The following is a 16186-nucleotide window of genomic DNA, read 5'->3' as shown; positions in this document are numbered from 1 at the left end:
TGGTGCCTAAAACTCTGAGAAGTGGTATTTTTCTTCTCTGATTTCAACTCTGTCTTCTGTAGTTCTTATATGAAATTGGATGAATTACAGCAGCTGAAAAGATGAAGTGGCTGTTAGTTTCTGTAAGAAAGACTGATGATAAAAATTGCTGGACAAAAATACCAGTTATAATCACTAGCCAACTGGTAAGGGGGAGGAAGTGCTATTCATCTCTAATTCCAACTGTTAATTACCTAAAAATATATACATTTCTTACTTGTATTTTTGGCATATTATGATTTAATCAGAACATAGTCTGTCATAAGTTTAAGGAAAGCATATTCAGTTTATAGAGTATTTTTTAAACAGTATAATACTCCTGATGATTCGACACAGTAAAATGTAAAAGAGTAACAGGCAATAAGACAATACTTAGTGTTGTTAGTACACTAATATTATAAATTAGATGCCAGATGACAGAATGCTATACTTATTTCTAACCTATTTTACAATTTACATGATGAAATGTGAGCAAGTTGCCAGAGACCTGCTATGGTTGGGCAGAGATGGTAATTACAGGTGTATGGAAGTAATATCTAGCATCCTAAGTTGGATAATAAACTCATCGTGCTGGACCCACGATGAAGGACATGTGTATATAAGGAACATTTACACATATTTTCAATTATCTGTTATAGTACCCATTTTTTGTTATCTCTAAGTTGTGCGTTAAGATGGCTTTCTTTTTTGAGTCTCAGTTTCTTGTCTGTGAAAATGAAATAACTAAAAAAAAATAAGGTTGAAATAATATTAACATTATTAATATTTCAAATGATTAGAATTAATCAAGTGCTTATTATGTTCCAAGGACATCTCAAATGACAGATTAAACCTTATGGTAATTATTTATTTATACTTAAATATAATATATTTAAATATTAGTATATTAAGTGCAAACTTATTATATATAAATCACCCTATATACAAGGTGGTTCTCTTACTGTCTTCCTCTATAGAAGAAGACACCAAAGCATAGAAAGATTAAGAAACTTACTCAATCTCATGTAGCCATCAGTAGTGAAGTCTGAATGGGAATGCAGGAAATGAAACACTGAATCCTGCCATCTTAACCATTGTGTCATGTAACTCTCCTACAGTGAATATATTTAAAAGAAGAACTGGCGATTTTAACTATATTTATTATTACCTGAGGAAATTATGAACATTGTTGCTGAAGTGGTAAGAGTCCAGTATACCACACAGATATACAGATTTCCCTAAAACAGAAAACTATTACATATGTTTAGGAAAGATTTCACTAAGAAAAACAATTTCACTTTAGAACTGGCCCTTAGAAAATGTACAGATTTTGCAGGTGAAGAGGAACATTGTCTTAGTCAACTCAGGCTGCTACAAGAAAATGCCATTGCCTGGGTGTCTAATAAATAACAGAATTTTATTTATCACAGTTCTGGAGGCCAGGAAGTCCAAGATCAAGCCTCTAGCAGATTCGGTGTCTGGTGAGGACCTTCTTCCTGCTTCATAGATAGTCCTCTTCTTGCTATGTCTTCACATGGGGGAAGGAATGAGAGAGTTCTCTGGTGCAGCTTTCGTAAAGGCAAAAGTCTCATTTGCGAGGGCTCCACACTCATGACCTAATTGTTTCCCAAATGCCTTGACTCCTAATACCATCACAGTCAGGGTTAAAATTTTCAACATATAAATTTGAGGAGGACACCAACTTTCAGTCTGTAACAGACAGCATAGTTTTGGAGGAAGAAGAGAAATAGAAAAAGGGATTTTTAATTAGAGGAAGGAATGTCTGCTAAGGTACTGAGCCAGAAAAAGGCTGATATGACTAGAAGGTTGAGAAACTCACTCTGGCAGATTCTAGAGCATCATGTTGGGGTGTGAAGAAGAGGAGGCTGCATAAATATTTGATACCAGATACTGATATATAGATCAGAACAACCAGGCTTCATCATTTTGTAATCTAATGGCCAATCTTTTTTAATGTTTTTTAACAAGTCAACCCTTGGTTGACCTCACAGATTGCAAGGACTTTGTCAGCTTACAATCCCTTATTATTCATTTATTTATTTATTTATTTATTTTAGTTTTAACACCTACAGCACCTGGTCTTTCTAGGTGGTCTCCCATCCAAGTACTAACCAGGCCTGGCTCTGCTTAGCTTCCGAGATCAGACAGGATCGGGCTTATTCAGGACAGCTTGGCCATAGACTTCAACCACATTTTTAAGTGGCAAGTGGGAAAAGAGAAATAAAGAAATGATGGGACTCACTTAAATTTTTTATAATTATGTGTTTTTCATTATGTTGAAAGTCAGACTAAGGAAAAAGATTCTGTTGGCAAGGGGGACCACCTAGAGATATCATTTCTACTTCCATTTGGCTCCACTATCGAGTAATATAACTTTATTTTATATCAATGGGAATCTGTTGTTTTCAAGATCTTCTAGTTACAGCATTTCTTCTAGATTTTCTCTACTTCTTAAAGTTAGAAAAATATTCCCGAATACTGAGTTTCATGATCATTATAAAACTGTCAAAAGTGATCTCATTTTGACCTAATGTGTGGGCAGCTACAGAAAAACACATTATCAGCTAGTACAAAAAGATGAACTAATAGAAAGCTGTGCAAGGATGGCAGTTGGTAGTTCTAGAGGCGGTGAGCTTCCTGAGAGCACATGACTGCACAGCCAAGTACAGATAGGATACAAGGAACAGTTAGATTTCAAACTTTAGTGTATGTAAAAATTATCTGGGGACCTTGTTAAAAATTCAGATTCCAGCATTCAATCCTAGAGATTTAGTAAGTCTGAGTGGTCCTAGAAATACTCATATTTAATGGAGGCTCTCAGGTGTTTCTGATAGAGATAAGCTGTTGGCTCAATTTTAAGATACAATGACCTTTTTTTTTTAATATTAAATCTTAGTTACTCACTGGAAAGAGCCTTCTGGATTCCTAGCAACATATTGGGAACCTAATGGCAGTGAGTGGGGGCACGGTGTGGTATGGCAATTGTGGTAGTGATGGCATTTGAGTAGAAGTACATTGTCTTCTTCTTTGCTTGGAACTCTTTTAAGCTTTAGTCTAAAAAGTGTAACCCATGGTCAGATTATGAAATTTTAAAGGAGCTCTATCCCCCAAAACAGGAAATTTAAAAAGAATCATTTATGTTAACATGATTCTGGCAGCATGAAAAATTGATTAGACCTTTAAGAAATTGATCCTTGCTTCACACTCAGAATGTAGAAAAATGACAGAGACCTCAGGTGTTCAGTCGCAAATTGACCAGAAACGCCCATCTTGTGCTGGCTTCCCATTCTGTCATCAGGAGCTGTGTGGAATTGTTAATACTCTATAGTAGTGTTCCTTCCAAATCAACAGAAAAGCCTATGAGCAAAGATTATAGGCACTGTGACAAAGGAATGGTCACAGCTTTGGGGGATAATAACAAAAATGATGAATGTTGTTAATGAAGTTGGCAAGAGTCAATTTAAATTGAGTGAAATTGATCAACCTTGGAATCACTCAGTGCCAGTCACCCCCCTTTGTCTCTCAGCGCTTTTCTCTCGCCTTTGAACGCGCTCTTGCTGGCGAGTGGGATGCACTGTCGTAGTCGTCAATCCCAAGCTCAGGAGCAATTTCACATGGGAATCCTTTGCTATACCCAGTCAGATTAGCTGGGTCACGGTTATGTATAAAAAACACAACCTTGAGAGCTACTGATATTCTCTAAAGTTCAGATTATTTGTCTGTGAAATGGGAATAAAAAAAAAAACCAATTTTTGAAATAAGAATTTATTTAGTTAAAATATTATGCAATATTTGGGAACATTTGGGAATGTTTATTTATTTTTTTTAGATATATTTCATAAGTACAAACATAACAAAAGTTCTGCAAATAAAATATACTTTGATTTTCCCCAAATGCTCAAATGATGGTTGATTTTTATTCCTCAGCCAATTTGACAAATATTTACTGCATGTTTATTATATGCCAGGCATGCTTCTAGGTGCTAAGGGTTCACTTTTAAAGAGACACACAGGTCTTTATTCTTTGGAAGCTTACTTTAGTGATTGAGAGAAATAACACATAATTTAGATGTCAGAGGAATCTATTACTGTTATTTGTTGATTAGCTGGCTCCTTGTTCCTTCCTTCCTTCTTCCTTCTTCCTTCCTTCCTTCCTTCCTTCCTTCCTTCCTTCCTTCCTCTCCTTCCTTCTTTTCCTCTCTCTTTTCCTTTCTCTCTCCTCGCCCCTCTGTCCCTCCCTCCTCCTTCCTTTTTTTTTTTTTTGCTTGGGTGAGGATTGTATTGAGGCAAAGTTACAGTCCCAGCTGCATGCTTCTGACCCTCCCATCCATGACTGATTCCTTCACATAGTGTTGACTTTGATTCTGGTGTTTTTATCAAAGAGCTTCAAGGGCTCCCCTTGGCCTTTCCTAGGCAACAGACCACTGTTTTATTCTTGTGAGTAGCTGTTGGTGGAGAGAGGAGGCACCACACTGAATCATAAGTGGAAAAGAAAATAACTTTGTTATAACAGATAGTTGCTCTGCAGTTCCTAAAAAACTACACACACACACACGCACATATATATGTGAGTGTATATATATATATATATATATATATATATATATATATATATATATATATATATATATATATATATATATNAGTGTAAATTAATTAACAATCATAGCATGTTTAAATGGCCAATACTGAAAGCTGAAAAAGAAATGCTAGTGTTAAAAGTCTTCTATTGCTGGCTGACTAATTGCCCCAGAAGACAACTGTCACTAGTAGGAAAACATCTATCTTGTGAAATATTACAAAACCAAGACCTCCTGTTAAAATCTAATTAGTTTAAGTGTTATGGATTTCTAAACTTTGTTCATACAAAAGGTTGAGTTTAAAAAAAAAGCAGATAATATATTTACAAATCAGAGAACAAAAGTGGTTCAGTTATGCCAATTCTGTGGCTGAGCTCCACACTGTCAGCTGTTTCCAAGAAACTATTACATTTGGAGGGAAGAAGTCCTGCTGGGGAATGGTCTAGAAGGTCTAGAAACAGCTTTAAAATAGCATTTTAAGTTGTCATTTAAATTGCTTCATGAACTGGGACCTATGAAGTCCCAGGTTCCCCACGCCAGCCTGGGTTAGTTCAGTCGGTGAAACTCAGGATGCAGATTCTGATGATGAAGGTGTAGAAACAGAGATGTGGAGGAGGGGAAAGGGTAAGGCGGAGTAGGGAAGAAAGTGGAGTAGGACTGATTTGGAGTTTAAGCATGCTTTCTTTAAATAATTTATGACTTCGAAAGGATGATTTACCCTTTCAACAATTAGTTCGATCTTCTGCTAATAAAGCATAAATTTGTAGCTAACTTTATAGAAGGCACAGAAACAGATTTAAATGGTATTTCTCTGCCTCTCTTTTCTACTGATTTCTGAAAAAATAAGAAAATATTTCTATTAATAACGAATTATGTTATCTCTTCCTTATACCATTTTAATATAACTACAAGTTAGATATTGTTATCCCAATTTCACAAACATGGAAATAGACTCAGAGAGGTTAATTGACTCACTATAACTGATTTAATTTATTAATCTAAACCTCATATCTAGCAAAATGCTGGAGTTGGGATTTGAACCCAGACGGTTTTGTTCTGTCCATTTTCATTATATACTATGCTGCAGATCTGTAATGATAATCAAATCTTCAGCATACGGTATGCAGAAAAAAATAATTTTCAGAAGTATCTAAGAATTGGTAAAAACATGTCCTAGTTTCTGGCATATCATGCAGAATAAATTTGGAAAATAGGAGAGTATTACATGGCAGAGGTAATTCTCACATGAAAATTACTTTCCCTAACTGCCTTAGTTTCTGAATTATGATAGGAAATGGTTTTAAAAGTTACTGAGCTTTAGAGTGATACTGGTATTTAAATTCTGTCTCAAATTCTACAAGATTTATGATTTTGAACAAGTAATTCCTTAGAGCTACAGTTTCTACCTGGAGCTACCTTATTAGAAAAAGATAAAACCTGTCTTACCATCTAATGTTATTTTATTTTTGTACCTGAAACCTTTTTATTCTTCCCTCAGAAACCCAAAACATTTCTTCAGCAATATCTGCTATATCCCTCACCTCTCCTCCAAACATCCCCCTTCCTTTTTAGGATCTTGACTGTTGTCCTCTTCCACATCTGGACGGAGAGACAAAGTAGGTCTTCTCAGTGCTTTCACAGTTTCTTCCCAGCAATTATGTCACTTCCTCCCTCAGAGTCCTTGGACTTAAACATCATGTCATCATGCCAGATTACTCTGACCTTTTTGTGGTGGTCATCCTCAAGTTACCCTTCTTTCCCTTTTATTTCTTGAAGGCATTAACCCCTGGCTCACTGTCTGTCTCCCCATCACAACTACATTCAAAATCCTTAGTGATTTTAAGATCCATGTAGATAATCTTTTCAAGACCCTGGTCTCTCAGTTTCTTTCTTTCTCCTCCAGTGAACTAGTCTGCATCCTTACAGCAGACACCTATGCTCATAACCCAAACTTTGATATTACCAAAATATGCACCCTTCCTTGACAGAAATTTCAAGCATCTCAACTTCTCACCATTCTAGTTCACTGACTCAACTGTGTCAATGTCAATTTTTCACCCTACCTAAGCTTTTAATACGTTGACACCATTGTCCTTTAATTGTTGCTCACACCCTTCACATTCTCACTTTGCTTTTTCCCAACCCTAGAGTCCATGGTCAATTATTGTAATTATACCATAAAATTCATTAGGTCTTTCTCCTTTTTGAATTCTCCTTTGCCAAGCTCCAACATTAGTTAAGTCCATTTGCATTCTTATAGCTTAATGTAATTGTATGGAGAGAGGAGCAAGCACACAAGACAACCATGCAGAATAGTCTTGCATCAAATTCACCACAGCCAGCTCAATCCAGGCTTCAGTGCTGCCGGGCAATCTTATGCCAGTTTTCTCTTCTATCTCCTATGTCATACTCACTATTTCCTCAAACTTTAAATATCCCCTAAGTCATCCTGCTCTTAGCTGATGATATTGTATCCTTGTTCACTGAGAAAATAGAGCAGTCATAAAATTAATATCTGCACACTTCGATTACTACATCTATCAAAACACTTGTATCTGTTTCCCCATATTCTATGTTCCCTCCTGTTACTTTGCATGAATTATCTGGGCTCCACGCTAATGCCATGTATTACTTCCTACACCCTATGGCCTTCTCAGGCACTTTGCCTCAGTAATGTATATTGTCTCTCTACCACATCATCAGTTTTTCTCTACAAGGAATCACAGCTCTTGTCATACAGACTTGGCATTATTTTTCTCATCTACATCTACGTTTAATATATTACCTTGTAACTATCATCCTATTTCTGTATTCTACCTGTAACAACAATATTCCCCTCCTATTTTTCCTCATACTCCTTCCATCAGACTTTTGTCTCCACCTCCACCAAGAACTAACAACACTGTTCTTACTAAAGACCCCAATGGCCTCAATGTTGCTAACTCTAGTAGTCAAATCTTAATTATCATCTTACTTGACCTATCATGTTTATTTGACACAGTGGATCAACTCTTCTTCAATTATCCTCTCATATATGTTTTCTCTTGGTTCTCTACCTCCCTTGGGGGCTTCTCCCTCCACCATCTCCTTTGATGATTTCTTTCACCTAACCATCTTGTAAATATCAGCTTTTCTCCTCTCTCTCTAGACTCACTCTCTAGGACTTAGGATCTAGGTGATCTCATCTAGTATGATGAATTTTTTTTTTAATTATTTTATTTATTTTTTTTTTTTGGAGGCGTTGGTTAATGAAATCCAGTAATCTCTAAATGGATATCTGTATGCTTCCTTTTTGGGATAGCTTCACTGACCTCAAAATAAATGTATCCAATTGCCTACCCCTGTTGTAAGCTGAATACCTGGTTTCTCATTTTTCTATACCTACTCTTCTCAGTTATCTTATCTCAGTAAATGACAACTTAATGTTTTTCTGTTTTTCACCATAATTCTTGAAGTCATACCTAATTCTTCTCTTTCTGTTACCCCCACATTTAATCTATCACTGGATCATATCAGCTTTGCCTTCCAAGTTTATTTGATACCTGACCAGTTCTTCTAATAATACTCTCATTTTACTCTGTTCATTGTATGAATTTTAATTCTCTTTCTTTAAAAAAAAAAGTTGCTCGACACCCTGCAGTCTAGTTTCAATCTCAAAGCAAGAATAAGCTTTCTAAAATACAAATCAGTTAATGCCTCTGCACAAACTCTTTCAGTGGTTTCTTGTCTTACTTGGGTAAAATCAAATCTCATGTAATTTTCTGTAAGAGTCTGGTCTCACACCACATTCTGACCTTATTTTCTGCAACTCTCTCCATTACTCATTTAATCTATTTACTCTCTCCATGCACTGTCTCCATTCACTCTACAACTCACCATTTCCTCTAGCTATTGTGGCTACCTTGCTATTTCTGCAAAATGGCAATACTTAATGAGAAATGTTATTCTCTATATTTACTTGTTAATTTGCATATTATCTGTCTCTCATCCATCTCCACTCCATACCTATTACTAGACTATAAGCTCCATGAGAACAAGATAAAGACTGTGCTATGTTTACTGATGCACCACCAGAACCAAGAACAGTGCCTGTGACATGGTAGATGCTTAATACTAATATTGGTTCAATGAATAAAAGTGTGAATTAATTAATTCTAAAATTAAATGTGATTTACATGTAATTTTGGTGGTAGACTCCTTTTATTTTTGTATCCTATAAAAGGTAACTAACTACCTCTGGAACTAGAAAAATTGGGAATATCATCTTAACTTATTCTTAGGGCAGGTTGTTCTCACTTCCTCTAGTTCATGTTAATAGTATCATTAGCTCAATAAAATTTAAGCAGGTGCTTACAAAGTGTATAAGTAATTGCCCTCATGAATTTGTTTAGAGAGAACCTGTGTTATACCCCTGATCCAATTCTGTGCTTTTTTAGGTATCTGACAAGGATATCATTCCATTATTTCTTCATTTTACTCATTCCTTTTCTCTCCCCATAGAACTCTTCTTTTACATCCTTTTATCACCCACTTTCTACAATATCCCAACCAATCTAGAGAAATAATCAGTCTTGTCTTTCAAGTTTCAAAGCCTAAAGTATTAAATGGCTTATCAGAGGGTTTGGGGCTATCTAGTTATTGCTGCTCTGCAAAGAAAGGGTAGATTTAGGTCTTGTCATGGGAGGCTAAATGGTAAATTCTTTCCCTATAGCTAGTAGTAGTGTAGGGATGCCATGAGTCAAGGGAAGAATATGGTATGGGGATCTTCCACTCGAGGCTGCAGCTGTTTATTTCCTAGAGTATTCTTACCAAAATGAGAAACCATATTCTTCTCAAACCTCTATTGAGTCCATATGAGAATTCCATGGAGCTTCTAATAGCACTGAATTTCACAGAAACTAATCTTTAACACTATTTTTATTTTGCTAAGGGAAACATCCTTGCCCTTCACCTACTCTGCTACCCTAAGTTATTGCACAAAACATATTAAGTGGCAATAAGTAGTGTCATGTCCAAATGTTTTTTTGTGGGGGACTCAGGAGAGAAAAACATTAGTTCTCCCAGCTATATTCATTATACTTCCATGCACACATATTTAAAAAAAATGTTTATTCATACTTTTCTATTAGAATATATTAAGCCTGTTACTTTACATTCACTATTTCTGAAGAAAACTCATAGAGGATAAACAATCGAAAATATTGTCCATAAAATTGCTGCCAGCCTAAATGCCCAAATGTCTTTACTCCACTTTGCTTTCACTAACACTATGTCTGATTCTAGTAAATATTTTTACTTTAATATTGCCTGCAACTTTGTACATATTTAAGGAATGAGTAAAAATCTATTGACCTCTCAAGTGGCACTATTAAAGGAAATGTGGCATAGAATTGTCAACTCCTTTGAAATAGAATAAATAAATGTGCATTTGTGAAAGAAACACCACACTGGACAGTTAGATAAGGAAGACTTGATTCAAAACTATTGCAATAAGTGGAGGGTTTTTAAGTGCTAGGATGATCTAGTGGAAAAGTACTGGAGAATGTTGGAGGGGAGATTGTGTTTGTTAATTGGAACTTAGGAAAGTTAGATTTCTTCCCTCTTATGGATACTGGGAGATTGGGGCTCTGTCTTCCTTGAAGATTACATTTCAGAAATAACTCCCACGTCCTTGAGAATGACATTCTTGGGTTGTAAAACTGGCAAAAGTCTAGGACAAGATTTCAAGAGTCAAGATTTGATTCAAGAGTCAAAGAGAGACTTTACAATTAGAGGTTTTCCAAAGCAAATGAGAGATCTTGAGCCTATAGTCAGTAATAAGGATGTCTAAAGTTTTGTCAATCTGAAGGGACCATTAAAATTATCTTGGTCACATAAAACTTCTCGTACACTAGGCACTTCTCTTGGGTCACCTTATAATATTTCCAAAAGGTAGGGAATATAATGTATATTTTATATAAGGAAAAATACACTCTCATTTTTAAGTAGCAAGCCTGACAGAGAAATAGGGGGGAGGGCGAGATTCTTTTTAAGATGCTAAAAGCCTGGTGTCCTTACCCTTCCCTGTCCAAGTTATCTCTTCTTTTTTCAGTATTTCATAAAATTCCATGGGAAGACACACAGAACTGCTAGTATTCCCTACCCTGACAGCTAGACCACAATATCCATAATACTTCCTGCAGAATAAAAATGCTTTCTGACTCTCCCTAGGTCCACCTCAACCTGTCCCAGGCCTCTTTTCCCTAAGGCTTGGGACTTCCTTTGCTTCCTCCCCACCTGGAAGAGATTATTTTCTTCCAACTCCAGGTGGTTTGCAGCAAGCATTCTTTCTTAAACAATAACTCACTTAATTGCCAACTGAGTGATATTTTTTAGTGATTATCAAGGAAATCATTTTGGGAAAAGAGAGTCTTAGGGGTGAAAATAAAAAGCTATAAATGATGAAGCCTTTTGGGTGGTGAAAGTAAAATCAGAGAATACAAAATTCAGTTCTACTTTGAGCTTACCTCTCCTTCCTATAGCCATCCATAAGCATATCAGGGTCTTAGTCTTTAGCTTAGATGCGATCTCTCATACTGAGAAAATTCTTGCATATTAGAAAAATGTTCTTCTTCTTCAAAATAATTTCATAACTCTATTCCCAAATTAATGCTAAAAGCAATGACTTAACTGGATAACTCTTACTCCAGCCATGATAAGCTCTTGTTTACTAGGTCAAAGATGTGGTAGAAAATAATTTTTCATACAACCTGAGGGTGTAGAATGGGAAGTGAGTTTCTGGTGAATTTAATTAACACAGACTGTGCTTCAAGATGATTTGAGTAAAAATTCTATGTTTATTCCTCAAAAGGAAGTATTTGAACTCGGAGAAGCCATGTAAACATGTTTGCATATGACCATATCAACTTAGCTTTGGTGAGAGATAACAGAGCAATTCAACAAATACTTATTCACTTCTTATTTATTTCTCTCCTCTAATCCAGCCTCCACATTCTCAGCCATAGTGATCTTTTTAAATTACAGATCTGATTGTGCCACTCTTATGCTTTAAAGACTCTGATAACTATCTGTCAGCTATTTGTTGTTGTTGTCATTGTTGTTGTTTTTTGAGGATCCAAACAACACTGGGATCATAGAGTGGTCTTCCAGGGGTATACAATAGCATATGATAAGCATAGGACTGTTTTTTTTTTTCCCCCAAATATATGGGCACTATATATATTTTATAATAAAATGAAATACAACATTCACGTTAATGTTTAGGCTGAAGTAGGACATTTTGTAAACAAGTGACTTTATTGGTGTCTTTTTGGTTATAGCCCTGAGAATATACATTCTAGCTCATCTTTAATTAAGAATGTTTGAAGAGAAGTATTTGAGAATCATTGACCTAGATAAAATCCGAATTCATCAGTAAGTCACGCTGATTTTGCATAATCCAACACTGGTAATTCTTGCACTATCTTTTTTTGGCACCTTTGGCTCATACTTTATCTTTCAACAGTTCCAAACTTCTCCCAGTAGCCAGAACACAAGACTTTGCTTCCCTGAAAACTTTTACTCTCCTTCTCTGTTTTCCCCTCATTCTTGTTCTTTTGAATGCATTACTATGTGTCCATGTGAATTTTGCTTAGGAATCATCTTTTTCTTAAGTCTTAATTCACTTACGCCTCTGTAAAAATACTGTGACCCCCATATACTCTGTGTACTTCTATTATTGCCATTTTATATTCTTATAAGTGCTTTATCACTTTGATTCCAAAGAACCAGAAGTGTAGCTAAGAGAGAGGCCAGTAATCCCTACTTCTGTAATGCTCTCAAGTCAAACACCAAGTCCTTTTCCAGCTCACAGTGTCCTAGCTAACTCTCTGTTGTCATCTAGAACTTCTCTCCCCATTCTCCTTTGTGAGACAATAAAACTCTAACAGGCATTCACTTAATTTCCCAACTAGACCATCATCCTTTTGCTTCCTGGTTTTTATACATTCTGGTATCTCCACCTGGATGCCTAGGACACTGATCAACCTTTCCCATGCCCAATCTTTATTCCAGTTAGTTTATACTCAGCTATTGGATCCTGATGCCAGTATTGTTTCCTTGAGAAAACACTTCCTAATTCTCCCAGTTACATGCTACTAATATTTTTCTATCTTATTGATTATTACTTATCTATTTTAAGAATATTTAAATGTGAGCTTTCCCTTCTGGAAGCCAGCTTCATAAAGAAAGAGGCAATATCTGCTTCGCTCAGCATTGAATGCCCAACACCTAGCATAGGGCTTAACATAGAATGATACCTGTCGAATATATATTTATTCAATATGCGTTTTGTGGGAGCCTATAAGGGGACAGGAACTGTTTAGATCTTATGGATTCAGCATGAATAGGGTAGACATGGTTTCTACTCCCATAGAGCTTATCATCTAAAATGAGTAGACTGGCAATAAACAAATATGTGTTGCTTTCTTCTCTCCTCACTAGTGTAAAAATATGCTATGCAGTCAAGTGTTAAGGATTATCAATGGACTATTTTAATTTGAATAGCCAAGAGAATCTATCTAAAAATGTAACATATAAGCATAGATCTTTAAAAGCACTCAATCATACCAAGTTTAAATAAAGGCAATTCCAGCAAAGGGAAGAGGTATTGCAAAGGCTTTAGGTTAAAAATAAGCTTGGCATATTTGACAAAGAGAATAATGTGGCTATAGCTTAAGAGTAATGGCAAAAGGAGGGAGTATGATATTAAAGGGAAAAGTAGACAGAGGCCATATCTATAAACCAAGGAAACAAATTTGGATTTTATTCTGGTTTATTAGGAAAATCATTGAACAATTTATAATGAAAGAGAATCATAACTTATTTTTTAAAAGCTTATTTGGTTTCTGTATGAATAGAATATAGTAGAAATGAGAATGGTTAGAAGAGACTACTTAAGAGGCTCTTATGTTTCAAATGAGAAAGTATAGTATCTTGGAAACAAGAGGCAGTAAAGAAGTATGGGCAGGACTTGTGGACATCTTGGATCTGCGGTATGAAGGAAAGAAAAGATTCAAAGAAAATTTATTAGCCAGATGAATGCCTAATATGTGACTTTTCTTAGAAGGGAAAGATCAGGGAAAACGAGGTTAGTAATGGGTTAGAGGGATTAAGCATCATGAAGAGTATTTGTCCATATCAGGTCTTCTTTTGTGTACACATTTAGTGATGTTAACTAAGAAATAGGATATATAAATCTATATTTAATAAATGGATGATTTACTAAAAGCTTAGCCACAAACAAAATAGATAAAATGATGTTGAAGGTTAATTCATAGGAATAGAATTCTGCAAATGTCATTGCACTTTAAGTCTCAGTGTTGGGACATCTCAATCCTCTCCCATTCACCATGAAAACACACTTAACTAGCAATTGCAATATATAGATTTGACCTTATAGTTTCTTTGCTTTTAATATTCTCCTCTCTTCTCATCTCTTTATTTATATGTACTTTAGCTTAAATTAAAAAGGCCCAGTTTTCAAGAAAAATTGCAAGAAGCTATCCCGGCATGCACTCTAATGCAGCACCAATGGGCTAACTGAAAGGGTTTAACCTCAGCTGTGGTTTAACCTTTCTTCTGTGGATGGTATGTTTTGGTGTGTACACTGGTAATGAGTTTAGAAGCTCCTGTTTGTATGAGAATGTTGACAGAATTCTGGCACCATGATTTCCCAATGCACAGCACGGACCATCAGTAATAAGGCTGCCAAGATTGCATAGGACCTAGATGACAATTGGCTGCACAATCAAGTTGCAATTTAACTATATCCTAATTACAAGGAAGATTATGCAATATCTATGTGAAAACAGACAAGTTTGCAAGATGGCATAAAGCACAAAGCAGCTCTAAATATGAACTCAAGATTAATGCTTAGCCAAAAAATAAATAAATAAAAATAAAATGGTAGTAAGGCATAATAAGTACCATATAAGGGAGAGGACTGTAGAGGAAAAAGCACAACCGTATCTACCTCAATTACCTCAAAAAACATTAAACAGAAAACAATAGCAAAAATAACACCAACAGAGAGGCAGACCCAAGACATCCATTGAAAAGCCTGTTACTATCAGTGTCTGGAAGATAAGATTTCTCTTAGTTTCTTTATTATCCCCCCATTAAAAAAAATATTTTAATACTTCTGAGTATATTTTAATTCCCTCTTCTCATCCATCATTTTCCTCCATAGAGTTGTTTCTTCCTTTCTTTCCTCCACATTTGAATCCACCAATATTCTCTCATGCCTGTCTTTTTAGCTCACTCCAGATTTCAGGCAGAAAAGAATGGTTCACAAGATAATGATAAATAAAAGTAAACAGAGTGTCTATCAGGTCATTGAGAAGCAGTAGTGATTCTTTAATTATTAGCCTTCCTTATAAACACACAACACTTATTTATCTAGTGCATACCTGCTATCACCAAGTAATTTATTATGTAATCATTATAGCAATAAAAGTTTTTATTACCCAAATAGTAAATAATATAATTGATTTAAAAAAAAGGATATAATGGCTGATATATAAGCTTGACCTTTGGCACAGATATCCTTGGGACAAGGCTCTTGAATGTAAAGGTTCAAATGGTCTCTTACTGTCAGCATCAAAAAAATATATATAAAAACATGGGCGACCTAGAATGGGATAGAGCATCATCTACTTTTTTTATTACCCCACAGAGGGAATCCCTTCCCAGATCCTTCTCAACACACACACACACACACACACACATACACACTCACTCACCTCACCTCACACATGTGTCCTGTTGAAAACTTGAACCTTTAAACTTGAAATATGAAAAGAAAAAATGAAAAAAAGAATATAGCTTTTTGGTATTGTGGAAGTTTCCCTTCCCCTTGTCTTTTCTCTTTTCCCAATCCCTAGCCCTCCCTCTTTTTTCTGCCCCTCCCTCCCTCCCTCCCTTCCTTCTTCCTTCCTTCCTTCCTTCCTTCCTTCCTTCCTTCCTATTCCTCTTTCTTAATGTATAATGTATTAGGCATTGCACTAGGAATTAGAGTACAGCATTAAACAAAACAAATAACTGTTGGGACTACCCCAATCTCCTTAACATTTCACTCACATGGATATCATATATTGCAACTACACAGCCTCTGATCCTCTGAATCTGCATTTTAACCAAAAGCTTAAGTAACTCTGATATTGGCTGTAAGCAAGCCACTCTTTGAGGGAAGAAAACAAAAACGTCTATTTGGTAGGCACCATAGCAAATTCTCAGGGTACCTCACATTGCAAAATGAGTCATCTAGTTTATTTATTTTCAAATTTATTATTTTTAAACTATTCTTATTTGACCTATACCTACTGATTGCTTGAAAATCTTGCCCCTGGCCCTCTTCCACCATCGCCATTCCAAATGTGTCCAGGAAAACCTTACTTGGCTCAAGGCTTGCCAGGCTCTCTGGAGTTGCTGCTCCAAACTAAGTGAAACTACATTCCTTCCCCACAAGTCTAACCACAATGGCAAAAAAAAAAAAAAAAAAAAAAAAAAAAAAAAAAAAAAAAAAAAAA

General features: G+C 35.7%; 1 pseudogene; it reads right to left on the bottom strand.

Annotated features, from left to right (window-relative positions):
• Positions 1-2102: 2102 nt before the first annotated feature.
• On the bottom strand, positions 2103-2221 carry LOC120580979 (uncharacterized; annotated as a pseudogene).
• Between the last annotated feature and the right edge of the window lie 13965 nt (positions 2222-16186).

The sequence above is a fragment of the Pteropus medius genome, unplaced genomic scaffold, assembly GCF_902729225.1.
Source record: "Pteropus medius unplaced genomic scaffold, Ma_sr-lr_union100, whole genome shotgun sequence".
Taxonomy (NCBI): Eukaryota; Metazoa; Chordata; class Mammalia; order Chiroptera; family Pteropodidae; genus Pteropus; species Pteropus medius.
Note: the sequence above shows the minus strand (reverse complement) of the source record. Positions and strands in the feature narration are given on the sequence as shown.